Source organism: Neofelis nebulosa, chromosome 8, assembly GCF_028018385.1.
Source record: "Neofelis nebulosa isolate mNeoNeb1 chromosome 8, mNeoNeb1.pri, whole genome shotgun sequence".
Classification (NCBI taxonomy): Eukaryota; Metazoa; Chordata; class Mammalia; order Carnivora; family Felidae; genus Neofelis; species Neofelis nebulosa.
The window spans coordinates 18,559,638-18,573,803 of NC_080789.1; the positions used below are offsets into that span (position 1 = coordinate 18,559,638).

General features: G+C 44.0%; 1 long non-coding RNA gene across 2 annotated transcripts; it reads left to right on the plus strand.

Moving 5' to 3' along the window:
• Window positions 1-7,004: 7,004 nt before the first annotated feature.
• Window positions 7,005-12,547, plus strand: LOC131483937 (uncharacterized). Of its 2 annotated transcripts, none has more exons than XR_009247946.1 (5): window positions 7,005-7,072; window positions 8,878-8,962; window positions 10,246-10,336; window positions 11,092-11,201; window positions 12,219-12,547. It is a non-coding gene; the product is annotated as an uncharacterized LOC131483937 (long non-coding RNA). The 2 variants fall into 2 exon arrangements; XR_009247945.1 differs by lacking the exon at window positions 7,005-7,072 and adding an exon at window positions 8,095-8,215.
• The last annotated feature ends 1,619 nt before the right edge of the window (window positions 12,548-14,166 follow it).

Below are 14,166 nucleotides of genomic sequence, written 5' to 3' on the forward strand. Positions count from 1 at the left end.
TAACATTGCCTTGCCCCATGGTCCCTACTGGAGCCCCAGCCCCAGCTGGTTCTCCAGAGATGGAGCCTTCAGTGGCTTGAGTGGCCTATGCTGTTCCCGAGGACTTCTTGCCCTGTGGCCTTGGCTGGAGTGAAGGCCTTTGTTAGAGATGGAGGGAGATGTGGTGCTGTTATAAACTCTCAGAGAAGACTCAATGAAGCATTTGAAATTGATCTTTCCCAATTTCTTACTCCAATATGTGAAAATCACTAAACCATCAGAGCTGCTCCAGGGTCTGGTTAACGGGCTGTGTAACCGGACAAGCCTTGTAACTGTCAGGGTCTGTGGGTTCTTCAACTTGACTCCATTCCGTTTTGACTTTTTTATCATTCTAACTTTACTAAGTCTCTTCAGAGATCTGAAGCAGCAATTATCTTTTCTTTCTTTCATTTTACTTTTACTTCTCTTTCTCTTTGGTTGAGGACTACTAACCTCAGAAAATACAGTTCAAGGGCACATATGTCGAAAGGCAATTCATTTTCTTTTTTATTGTGTTAAAATACACACAACATGAAATTCATCATGTTAACCATTTAAAAAATACTTATTTTGAGAGAGAGAGAGAGAGAGAGAGAGAGAGAACGCAAACACGAGTGGAGGAGGGGCAGAGAGAGAGGGAGGGTGAGAATCCCAAGCAGGCTCTACACTGTCAGCACAGAGCCCGAGGTGGGGCTTGAACTCACGAACTGTGGGATCATTACCTGAGCTGAAATCAAGGGTTGGTTGCTTAACTGACTGAACCACCCAGGCGCCCCATGTTAGTCACTTTAAAGAGTACAGGTCATGGCATTCGTATCGTTGTGCAGCCATCACTTTTATTCATCTTCCCAAACTGAAACTCCACATCCATTAAACAATAACCGTTCATTTCCCCCTTCCCCCATCCCTGGTGACCACTGCTCTACTCTGTGTCTCTATGAATCTGACTGCTCTGGATACCGCATATATATATGGATGGCACAATATCTGTCCTTCTGTGTCCGGCTAATGTCACTTAGCAGAATGTCTTCGAGGTTCATCCATGTTGAAGCATTTGTCAGAACCTCCTTCCTTTTTAAGGCTGAATAAGATTCCATTGTATGTGTCTGTCACATTTTGTCTACCCACTCATCCTTCAAAGAACATTTGGGCTTTTCTACCTTTGGCTATTATGAATAACACTGCCAGGAACATGGGTGCACAAATACCTGTTTGGGTCCCTGCTTTCAATTCTTGTGTGTATATACCACAAAGTGGAGTTGTTATGTCAGCTGCTAATTCTGTTCATTTATTTCTTTTCAGGACGAAGCGGATAGTTTGTGCGGGTCAGGAATTTGGGAGAAGCGGAGCTGTGTGGTTCTAGCTTAGAGTCGCTCATGATGTCACAGTCGTTTGTTTAATTTTGAGGACCTGCCACAGTGTTTTCCGTGGCAGTTGTACCATTTTCTATTTCCACCAGCAGCGCACAGGGTTCCAATCCCCCCACATCCTCACCAACACTTTGTTAGTTTTATTTTTTTCATAGTAACCATCCTAATGGATGTGAACTGATATCACTGTATACCTGATGATTAATAATGTAGAGCATCTTTCTAGGTACTCATTGGACATTTGTAAATCTTCTTTAAAAAATGTTTATTCAACACCTTTGCTCATTTTAAAATTGAGTTGTTTTTGTTGTTCAGTTGTAGGGGCTCTTTGCATATTCTGGGTATTAATCTCTTCCCCAATATATGATCTACAAATATTGTCTCCCTTTCCATGGCTTACCTTTTCACTCTGTTGATAGTGTCCCTTGAGGCACAAAGGTTTTAACGTTTTGAGGAAGTCCAATTTGCCTAGTTTTTCTTTTGTTGCCCATGCTTTTTGTGTCATATCCAATGAATCATTGACAAATCAATGTCACAAAACTTTTCCCTAATGATTTCTTTAAAGAGTTTTATAGTTTTAGCTCTTCTATTTTCATAATATGGTATATTTGCGTCCTTGATGTAGAAAAAAGTTCCACTAAAACTATTTCTTAAAGAACAGGGACCGTTATGTTTTATTCAATAAATACATTAAACACTTCAGTTGAATATGGCTAACAGTCAAAGGGCAACCGGAAGGATCAAGAGGGTAAAAAGCATTAGACAATGAGGAAGGAAGATAGAAAAAGAGAGGAAGATGGAGAAGGGAAAACAGAAAAACACCTCGTGTAGTTGAAAAAGCAGAGATCTGATTTAATTATCCTGCTCTTAAAATATAGGCCCACTGCCTGCCTTTGTTATAATACAGTGTATATTTTAATGATAGCCTAAATTGTGTGTGCATAGGAGTCACCGAAAAAGTTATAATGAAAAAACTGCTTACTGCATACTTTGGAAAGCTGATTAAGTAAAAAACAAAAGTTAAAAAATCTAAGGGCTCATTTGTGGGCTTTTTGGTACTGATCTAAAGGCATACGGGTCACCTCCTGATAGTTCACAAATCCCTAAGGGATTGAATGGTCCCCAAAAGGAGAGTCAATGGGATTTTATGTATGTATGTATGTACGTATGTATGTATTTAAAGTTTATTTATTTTGAGAGAGAAAGAGAGCGAGAGACAGGGAGAGAAAGGGGCAGAGAGAGAGAGAGAGAGAGAGAACCTCAAGCATCAGCACACAGCTGGATGTGGGGCTCAGACTCATGAATTTCAAGATCATGACCTGAGCAGAAATCAAGGGTCAGACGCTTAACTGACTGAGCCACCCAGGTGCACCAAAGTCAATGGGATTTTAGCAAAAATAAACACAAAATTATATTTCCTTCCGTGTCCTGTAGATTCAATAACATTAACTCAAGGAGTTACATCAGCAGACACAGGGCAAACAGTGTCTTCAAGTGGCACGTGGAGTGTGGGTGAGGTCTTGGACAGGGCCCAAGGTGAAGTGCACACACCTCAAGTTCCTTTCCTTTTCTTGCTTCCCTTCCTGCTTAAGAGGCGTCAGCAGGACTTGTGTTGTAGCAGGATGCTCTGCCTGATCTTTAACGTGTTTTCTTTCTGTCATGAGAGAAGTGCCTTTTGGAGTCACTGAGGGCGATTTCCTTTCTAAAGCCATTGCGTCTGGCAGCCACCAAGGAGAGTCCCCCGTAGATGGGAAGGATGTAATACGACCCTTCTTAAAAAAAAATGGTGTCACTGGAGGAAATTAGAGGAAAAGGAAGGTGATTCTGGCCGTGAGGAGGGAATCCTGATTCCGTGAGCCTGGGAAGCCGATGTTCTGGAAAGTGACATCTGAACTGAAAGAGCCAATCCCTGAGAGTGGCAGCCTTGGGAGCGCATTAGATTCACCTGGCTTTAGATCAACTTCCTTGAGGAACCAGGACGGGACACCTCGCGCAAGAAGCCGACCAGCAGGCAGCGTGGTCACTGATGTCTGCGGCATCTGTCTTTAACAGTGACCCCGTGTGGCGACAAGACGCAACGACAGTACCCGAGACCAATTTTCTTCCAGCCTGAGTGTGGGAGTCGCATGCACCTGCCTTTTGGCCTCCCCTTTTGGATCGTACAACCCCAGAGGTTTGTGGACTCTCCGCAGATGGAGTGGGGGTGGAATCTTCTAGAAAGAGATGATAGATTTCATGTCAAACACAGTTCAGAGGGCCTTGAGAAAATAAATATTGCCTCTGGTTTATGGAGTGGTTCATGCTTGGCTACATTTTAGTGGAGGAAAAGTGGCATTTTGACTTTATACTTGGGTTCCCTCCTGCCACCTTCCAAGAGAGGATTTTCAGGCACAGTAAATGAAAAATGGAGCTTTGGATCTTTGGTACTTTTTGTTTGTGTGTATCTCTGATTGCTAACATATGGCACCTCTAGGGTCCAAAAAGGCCATTTTATCCAGGGCAAGCTAGTGGAGCCATCTTGGGTAGTAAAATAATTTATCCCCCTCCCCAATTCCATGCCAATTAAGAGAGGAGAAGTGGGTGTGGATGAAAGAGGGGTGCAGAGGAAAAGAGAGGAGGGGGATCTAGAGGGAGCATCAGGTAGCTGAAAAGATAAGACTTCTTTGAGGTGAGGGCAAAGGCTGCAAGGTAGGTCTGACTCATCACCACAGTAATGATGGCAAGTATCTGTATCATCTTCTTAAGCACTAGGCACTATTCTAGGCATTTACATAAATTACTTCACAAATCGTCAACAATCTTATGAGGTACGTACTATTTTTTTTAAAGGTTATTTAATTATTTTTAGCGGGGGGAGAGGCAGAGAGAGAGGGAAAGAATCTCAAGCCCAATGCAGGGCTCAAAGTCACGAACTATGAGCTCATGACCTGAACCAAAACCAAGAGTCGGATACTTAACTAAGGCACCCAGGCACCCCTGAGGTAGGTACTATTTTGTTCTTCATTTATCAGTGGGGAAACCGAGGCACAAGGGTGTAACGTGCCCAGGGGCGATTGGAAGTTTTGGGGTTCAAATCCAGGCAGACTGGCTGCAGATTCTGCATCCTTAGCCTCTCCTTTTGCTGCCTCTTTGCCATCAATAGAATTGGGAGGATTGGAAGGCAGAGTTCATTGGTAGCCAACACTAATGGTATAACTTTGATAATTTTAGTAGCAAGCAAAAGAAAAGCCAAGTCAAATGGGCTTATACCAAAAGGGAATTTCTTGGTTCACACAAATGAAAAGTCCAGAGATAGGCCTGGCTTCAGGCATGGCTTGATACAGGATTCAAATGACGTCCCCAGGCTCTATGTCTCAGCTCTGCTTCTGCAGGTTGGTACCCTTCTCAGACTGCTTAATGAACCCAGGATTTTAGGCACACTTCCTCTCCATGCCTAATCAATGGGGTATCTTTTACCCAGAATTCCCGGCAAACCTAACTTCATGCATCACTGGCTCTGATTAAAGTAATGCCCATTTGGGGGCAGAGACTGACTCACTGTTGACTAAATCCAGCATCTCTTCTGTGTAAGCAGCTAGACCACACTTCTCAACCTCTCTTGTAGTTAGATGTGGCCACATGACAATTCTGGCTGATATAATGTGAGTAGAAGTGAGATGATCCTGATGTATTCTCTCCTTTCTGGCTGACTGTAATGGAGATGACCCCCAGAGTGACTGGAGCCATGTGTTTAAGATGGGTGGACCCACCAGACAGAAAAAGCCTGGGTCCCTGAACCATTACAGTCACGAAAGTCACCAAATAGGACTCCATTCATGTGAGCAAAAAATAAACACCTATTATATTAAAGCCATAGAGATTTTGTCTTTTTAATTTTAATTTTTAAATAGCTTGCCAGTGTGGCTAGAAGGATGGAATATATGTAAACCAATTAGGATCCATCTCTGGGACAAGGAGAGGTGTTCTCAGCTAAATCACGTAGCTGAGAATGTTCAAGAGGTGGTTTCTTGGAAGAAATTCAGGTTACTGGTGCTAGCAAGTGATGGAGATTCTGGGCCAATGACAAATCATAAGGGCAGACTGAAGCCAGGAGACCAACTCCAGATCTCTTAACCAAGGACGCCATCTTGTGTCTGATACCCAGTAGACAGCTGGTCTACCATTTGTTTGGGGCGCTGCTTCCATTCTTCAGTCATCTGGTCTCGCTCAGGACCCCTGTGTAAGACTTCTCAGCACTGGGCAACTGCTAAGCTCTGGTGCGGGGTGTCGGGGGAAGAGAGATCAAAATGAGCCTGGGCCTTCGAAGAGCTTGTGTTCTGTTGGGGAAAGGCCGGGCATTCACATTTAAGCTAGGATTTAAAAAAAAATTTTTTTTTAATGTTTATTTTTGAGAGAGAGACCGAGTGTGAGTGGGGGAGGGGCAGAGAGAGAAGGAGACAAGAATCTGAAGCAGGCTCCAGGCTCCGAGCTGTCAGCGCAGAGCCCGATGCGGGGCTCAAATCATGAACTGTGCGATCATGACCTGAGCCGAAGTTGGATGCTTAACCACCTGAGCCACCCAGCAGCCCCTAAGCTAGGAATTTTGATGGAAGTTTCAGCAGAAAATTGTGGTCAACCAGCCAAAGCTTTAGCCAAAATCTAAACTCAAGTTGTATTTAGTTTTTGCTGTCAAAATGACTGTACTCATTGATCTCTCTGAATGTTGAGGTCTACATCTCTTATTGCAAGATTGGGAATCAGGTGCATTCTTTCCCGTTGTTACCTCTAGAGGCAAACACACTGTTTTCGAGTTTGCCCCCTTTTGTTTTCTATTCTTTATATTGTCTCAGTGTAAACTTAATGTACCTCCCACTATCACCAGCTTCCTCTCTCCTTCTTCTGCTTGAATAGGGCAGAGGATGGAACACTTGGAGCCAACTGGCAGGAACCCAGTACTGTTTGTGTCTGATTTACAAGTGATATTTATGCCCTATTCATTCCCAACAATGGCTCAAGCAATTCCCCAGGACAATAATAGAGCTGACACATCAATATGAAGTGGTTGTGACTTCATGAAGACCTTGATCACTCAGGACCAGCAATAAATCAGCTGCTTCCTAGGTATTCAAGTATTCAGTTCATTCATTCTTTTCAACGTATATTTACTGATGACCTACTATGAGTCAGATGCTGTTTTAGGTCCATTCTCTTCTCTCTGGCCCAGGGGCCAGCAAACTTTCTTTTCTTTTTAAGATTTTATTTTTAAGTGATCTCGACACCCAATGTGGGGCTGGAACTCACAACCCCAAGATCAAGAGTCCCTCGCTCCACCTGCTGAGCCAGCCAGGTGCCTCAGCAAACTTTCTTTGCAAAGGACCAGAGGGTAAATATGTTAGGCTTTGTAGGTCCTGAAGCCTATTTGGCAACTACTCAACTCTGCCATTGTAATGCAAAAACAGCCACAGATAGCGTAGGAACTGTGAGTGGGGTTGTGTTTCGATAAAACTGTATTTACCAGCGCAGGCAGTGGGTTTGGATTTGCCCTGTGGGCCCTCAGTCATTGATCCCTCTTCTAACCCAATTCTGACCACGCTTCATCTCCATCCCTTAGGAGATTTCCTCTTCCTTTTTCTCCCAGAATTGCAGAGCAGAGAAAGCCAGTAACTAATCAGTGGATCAAGTCAACTGAGTTCTGGTTCCAAAGGGTATGTAGTTTCTCATTCAATAAGAACCATAATAATCATGCTATCAGCAATAACAACAATAGCTGGCAATTATACAGCATTTATTGTACCGTTCAGGGCTTATAATCACTTTCCAAATAGTAACTCATTTCCCCTGATTAGAGACAAGGATCCAACCTGATAAAGAGAAGATCTAGGAAATGGGGTATGTATGTGTGTTTATATACGTACACACGCGCGCACACACGCACACACACACATGTTTTTGAGTATTGTTTTTGAGTATTACGTATAGTTGGTAAAATAAATACTACCCAATACCTACTGGGCCGCTAAAAGGCGCCAGATGCCAGGTGAAGTGTTGTCTATGCCTTATCCCACTCAGTCCCCCACTGCAGCCCTTTGGGGAGGTACGATTTTTGTATCAGTTTTCTAGCTGAGAAATGTGGAGCTCCAAGTGGTTCAATAACTTGTCCCATCAAGCAAGTGTGGACTTCGGACTTGTTGACTCCTCCAAAGCTTATGCTCCGAACCGCTTTGCCTTAAGGACTTGCTCAGACTAGGGGAGAATTAATAAAACCCACCAAGCAGGAATGTGGATTTTATTGTGATTGTATTTCATTTTTAAATGAAAAAAAAAAAATCTTGCAATGGTGCAACCTTCTCAGATGGCAGGACACAGGATGGTTGTGTCTCCGGTGCTCTGGCATCATGATGAGTGTCATTTGCAAACGCACTGCCCGAGAGGCCTCATTCAATCAACGGCACAATGGGACGCGTTAAACAGAAGCGCAGCTGCTCTGAGGAACGTAGTCTCTGCGTCTGCGGGTCGGGGTCGCCTTTATGGGACAGAGCACGGTGGCGGTGGCGTCAGGGACAGGGCGCTTGCTGCCTTTCCCCCGCGGAATGCGGCCCTGCGGCTGACAGCTGACAAGCCACCCTGCTTGCCTGGAAGGGATGGTCTTACCCACAGATTAGATCTTGAAAGCTGCCTCTTTTTGTTGTGTGGCTCAAAAGAGTGGCTCCGCAGGCGGGCACGGTTGATGTCAACAAAAGGAAAGCCTAGGAAGGCCTCTTTGAACGGGACGGGAGCGGGAGCGAGCGGGGCAGGCCTGCCTGTGAGCCTCCGGGCACTGCGTTCGCTGGGCTCCCTGCGGATGCTGAGTATGAACCCAAGAGCTCGGTCTCCCCGATTTCTCAGATCAAGGTTCTGCGGGGCGTGCACCTGTTTTGAGGAAATGTCGCCTTTCTGGTGGAGCCTGCCTTTGGTGTGATGGGGCAGGCAGAGAGGTTTCTCTTACTCTCTCAACTCAAAGTGATACAAGTGATACAAAGTTAGCTGCAAGACTTAAAAAAACATTTTTTTTTAATATTTATTTTTGAGAGACAGAGTATAAGCGGGGGTGGGGCAGAGAAAGAGGGAGACACAGAATCCCAAGCAGGCTCCAGGCTCCGAACTGTCAACACAGAGCCCGTCGCCCGGGCTCGAACCCACAAACTGTGAGGTCATGACCTGAGCCGAAGTCGGATGCTCAACCGACTGAGCCACTCAGGCGCCCGGGACTTTTTTTTTTTTCTAGATGTTCTATCTAAGATTGTCGGAGACATAGTGGAAATTATAATGGTTAGGTTTCAGAATATCTGAACTTGAGACTCAATTCTGTCCCTAAGCACCGTGTAGGCTTGGATGGGTCTTTTCAGCTGTTTGGATCTTAGCACATTTTTGCCTGTTAAATAATGGGGTTGACAGACACGACTTTTCCAATTACCTTCATAAATGTAATGGTGACATGTAAATGACCTTAGAACATTTTTTATTGTTTTAGCTGTTGCTACAGAGAAATCATAATGAGAGAGGAAAATAAAGCGTATCTGCTTACACCTGGCAAGATCTGTGGGTTGAGACTGGCCGTAAGTTTTGGGATTGAAGGGAGTACAAGACGGAACTAAAGCCATTTTCCCTTTGTAATGGGCGTATTTCTTTTGTGTGTGTGTGTGACTCTTCCCTTCTATTAAGAATATTATAATTTTTTCCTCTCGATAGGGTAGCCACGTTCAGCAAATAAACATACAGGACACCCAGTTCCACCTAGGTAAACTTAAATTTCAGATGAACAACAAACCGTTTTTTAGTATAAGTATACGGGACATACTTATATTTTATTTTTATATTCTATGTGGCAACCGTGCCCCTGGAGAACCAGGCCTTTCCCATTCTATGTGCTTTGGATGACAGGATTTTCACTGGCAGTGGTGTTGTGAAGGGTGACCTTGCAGTCCCAGAGGCCACTTGGAAGAAAATGCACCCTGAGAGAAGCCAATGTAGGGAGAAGCAGAGTTATGAGCTTAAGAGGAGAGGACGGGCCCTAGTCATATTGGGCTTTACCCATCAGGTCTTCAATAAGATCTACCCCCTGGATTTTCTGTTAATTGAGCCTATAAATTCTTTCTTTCTTTCTTTCTTTCTTTCTTTCTTTCTTTCTTTCTTTCTTTCTTTCTTTCTTTCTTCTCCTTCCTCCTCCTTTTCTTCTCCTTCTTCTTTTCTCTTTCTTTCTTTCTTTCTTTCTTCCTCCTCCTCTTCTTCTTCTCCTTCTTTCCTTCCTTCCTTCCTTCCCCTTCCTCCTCCTCTTCTTCTCCTTTTCTTTCTTTCTTTCTTTCTTCTTCTCCTTCCTCCTCCTTTTCTTCTCCTTCTTCTTTTCTCTTTCTTTCTTTCTTTCTTTCTTCCTCCTCCTCCTCTTCTTCTCCTTCTTTCCTTCCTTCCTTCCCCTTCCTCCTCCTCTTCTTCTCCTTCTCCTTTTCTTTCTTTCTTTCTTTTTTTCTTTCTTTCTTTCTTTCTTTCTTCTCCTTCCTCCTCCTCTTCTTTTTCTCCTTCTCTCTTTCTTCCTCCTCCTCCTCTTCTTCTTCTTTTCTTCCTTCCTTCCTTCCATCCTTCCCCTTCCTCCTCCTCTTCTTCTCCTTCTCCTTTTCTTTCTTTCTTTCTTTCTTTCTTTCTTTCTTTCTTTCACTTTAAGTTGCTTTGAGTCATGTTCTCTACCTCTTGCAAATCAAATTGTTGTTATGAATTTCCTCCTCTTATTTTAAAACCTTCTTCCCCAGCCCCTCCCTGTGAAAGCAGAAGAGACAAGGAGACAGGACCCAATGTCTGCCGCACCTGCTGGGCACTTACTACACATTGTGTCATTTATTATTCACAGCTGGCACTGCAATAGATCTTCTTCTGGCTTCACACAGAAGGAAGTTAAGGCTCAGAGACGTGACGTACTTCTGCCCCAGTGCGCATGGCCTGTAAGTGAATAAGCCGAGAAGTCAACCAAAGGTTGTCTGACTCAAAACCTGTGCTTTCCCTAACACGCAACAATGATTAAAAGAGAAAGAGGCTGGGGACCTCATGGGGGAGATCAGAGAGAGGTGACACCTAAGGGAGTCACATGGGAGGGGAAGGTGACATCGAATGCACCCGAGATTTCCACCACAAATGTGTCTTCCCTCTGCTTTCTCGTATTGATTTGTACAAAACCATTTAAAAAAATCAAAACCCAGAGACTGAACCTCAGATGACTTACTGTTTATGGGGAGCTATACAGGAGTGTCTGTTATGAGGTAGAAGTCTGGAGGAGAGACCACCTGTTCCCTGTTCTTCACCCCGCTCTGATCCATGACCTCTGCAGTATAACTTTGTAGTTCCCTCCCTGCTTGACCCTGAGTTCTGCCATATGCTTTCCTTTGCCAATGGGATGTTAGTAGATGTGATGCAAGCAGAGACTTGAAATTGTCTTGGGGCACCTGGGTGGCTCAGTCTGTTGGGTGCCCTACCTCGGCTTAGGTCATATCTCATGGTTTGTGAGTTTGAGCCCCACATCTGGCTCGCTGCTGTCAATGCAGATCCCGCTTCAGATCCTCTGTCCCTACCTCTCTCTTCCCCTCTCTTGCTTGCACTCTCTCTCTCTCTCAAAAAAAAAAATCATCAAAAAAAAAAAAAAAAAAGAAAGGAAGAAATTGTCTTGAGCACTGGGATTTGATCTCGTGGTCCTCTGCTGTAGCCATTAGAATGTACCAGGGATGGCCTGCTGGAGGATAAGGGACAAGTGGAGCAGAGCTGAGTCACCCCAGAAGCCTCTGCTGAAACCAGTCTAGATCACCTGACTCCCAGGTAGGTGAATGAGCTGAGAGGAGATAACAGAACCCCCAGACCAAATCCCAGCTGAACTCAAACTTGTGAGCTGTAAATGCCTATTGTATGACAATGAGGTTTTATGGTTATTTGTTATATAGTGTAAACTTATAACATGAACTCAGGGAATTTGATTTTTGTCACAGCCCTTAAATGCCAGGCATGTTCTTAGTGCAACTGGGACCTCCAAAGCAACTCTAGATCTTTTCTAGGATGGACTATAATTGGCTCTGGAACGCTATGGTAACTGTCAAGGGAACCAGAGAATATCTGGAATTAGTCCAGGATTTACACTCCTGGGGCTGGACCAGAGCCAGACTGACCTTGAGGCTGGGCACCCAGAGATGTTCTTATTGGTGATTCACTGCTCTGTTGGACACAGGTATCTGTGAAGATTTATTTGTTCAAGGGACTTAAAGAGAATATGGATATGGATCAGGAGCACACAGTCAGTACATGAGAAGCTACGATGGGGAGGTGCTGCATCCAGGCAGGAAATTTATAGTATTTTAGGGGTCTGACCTCTGGATCTTTCGAAGCAGGGGCCTGACGGAGAACCGGCACACGTTGAGATACAGTGGTTCGTTGAGATACAGTGGTTTGTTAAGATACAGTGGTCTAGGATTGAGCACACAGTGGGGTGAGGTTCAGAAGTGAGCCTTGAAGAGTAAACAGTGGTTTGATGACCCCAGTTGAGAGTTCTGAGAAAGGGCCTGTTGTTTGTTAAGTAGTCTGTTGTTCAAATAAGGGAATTTTCAGAAAGTCCCTGGAACAAACAACGGAGTTATTTGGATCTTCATCTTCCTGGACTAGAAATTTCTGAGATAGTAACATCATGTTGGGGTAGGGAGGGCTGAGTCCACCTCTCTGCTGGAGATGGTAAGCTGTGCTGTGGGGGACACTTTCTGTGCTCTAGCGTCAGTAAAACCTGCCCTCCTACCATGTGGGTTGGGAACCTGAATGCCTTCTCTGATTATGTCCGCTTCACTGGTACAGTGAGGATCGTGACAGCTCCTTTGGGGATGTGTTGTGAAGTCTGAAGCAGATAAAGCACGGGATGTGCTAACACAATGTCAAGTTTGCAGGAAATGCTCGCTAAATGGGAACCATTTCCAGATTCCAACTGCCAGAGAATCAAATGACTCCAGCAACACTTCTGGGGTGTCAGGTTTTGCTTAATCCAACTGCCATAGTGAGAAAGGAAGAAGCTACAACAGCTCTGCCCAGATCGGATACCCTGGCATCGGCAGTTGGGTTTAACGGTGTGAGACACCTGGATAAACTGAAGAGGTGAAAATTAAAATAAAGTACCTGCAGCACCACAGAAAGAGACTTTTAGTGTAATAAATTGATTTTGCAAAGCCTGACTCAGAGGTCTCCGGCAGCAGAACATATAATAACTTTTTGCTTTAGAGCTTTCAGAAGGAATACAGCCCCATTGACTCGTAATGGACTTCTGACGGCCAGAACTGAAAGATAAGAAAGGCCCTACATTTGTGGTAATTTATTTCAGTAGCAAGAAGGTACTATTATGGAAGATCCACACTTTTTAATAGTGTAAAGGAGTCATGAGACTAAAAGTTTGAAAAACAGAGCCCTAGGTCATCTAGATCAATGCTGTAGGCAGAGAGGGGAACACAATGGAAGTCGGCAGAAAGGCAAAGATGCAGCCCGGGCCATGGTTCAGTAGTGCCAGGGACCCTGTCTTCCATTTTACACAAGAGTGCAGACGTGGGTATTTGTCTGTTTTTTGCTATTGTTGTCGTTTTTGATTTTAGTTTCAAACAGTACAGCCCTTTCTTTTTTTTTTTTCAGTGTTTATTTTTTGAGAGAGAGAGAGAGAGAGAGAAAGAGACAGACAGACAGACAGAGCAAGAGCAGGGGAGGGGGAGAGAGAGAGAGAGAGAGAGAGAGAGAGAGAGAGAGAGAATCTGAAGCAGACTCCAGGCTCTGAGCTGTCAGCACAGAGCCTGATGTAGGGCTTGAACCCACGAACTGTGATATCATGACCTGAGCTGAAGTCGGATGCTTAACCAACTGAGCCACCAGGTGCCCCATACAGCCCTTTCTTCAAAAAAAAAAAAATTTTTTTTAAGTTTATTTATTTATTTTCAGGTGGCAGGGGAGGGCAGAGAGAGAGGGAGAGACAGAAAACCAAGCAGGCTCGTGCCATCAGTATAGAGCCCAACATGGAGGTCAAACTTGTGAACCATGAGGTCATGACTTGAGCTGAGATCGAGAGTTGGATGCTTAACCCAGTGAGCCACCCAGGCCCCCCTCAGCCCTTTATTTAAAATGGAAGGAAGTCCAGTGTACAAAATCCATAAGGCTGGGCTTGCTTTGGTTCACGTAAGAACAGCAGGAGGAAACACACCTTGAAGCACAGTGTGAAGACCTCTGCTTTAGGCCAGGGTCTATGGGTCTTAAGTCCCATTAGCATTTTATTTTATTCTATTTTTAATATTTATTTATTATTATTTTTTTTACTTTATTTTTTATTTTTAAAAATTTATATACAAATTAGTTAGTATATAGTGAAGCAATGATTTCAGTAGATTCCTTAATGCCCCTTACCCATTTAGCCCATCCCCCCCCATAACCCCTCCAGCAACCCTCAGTTTGTTCTCCATATTTATGAATCTCTTTTGTTTTGCCCCCCCCGATTTTATATTATTTTTGTTTCCTTTCCCTTATGTTCATCTGTTTTGTCTCTTAAAGTCCTCATATTAGTGAAGTCATATTTTTGTCTTTCTCTGACTAATTTCACTTAGCATAATACCCTCCAGTTACATCCATGTAGTTGCAAATGGCAAGATTTCATTCTTTTTGATTGCCGAGTAATACTCCATCGTATATATATATAACACCATTTCTTTATTCAGTCATCCATCGATGGACATTTGGACCCTTTCCATACTTTGGCTCTTGTTGATGGTGCTGCTAT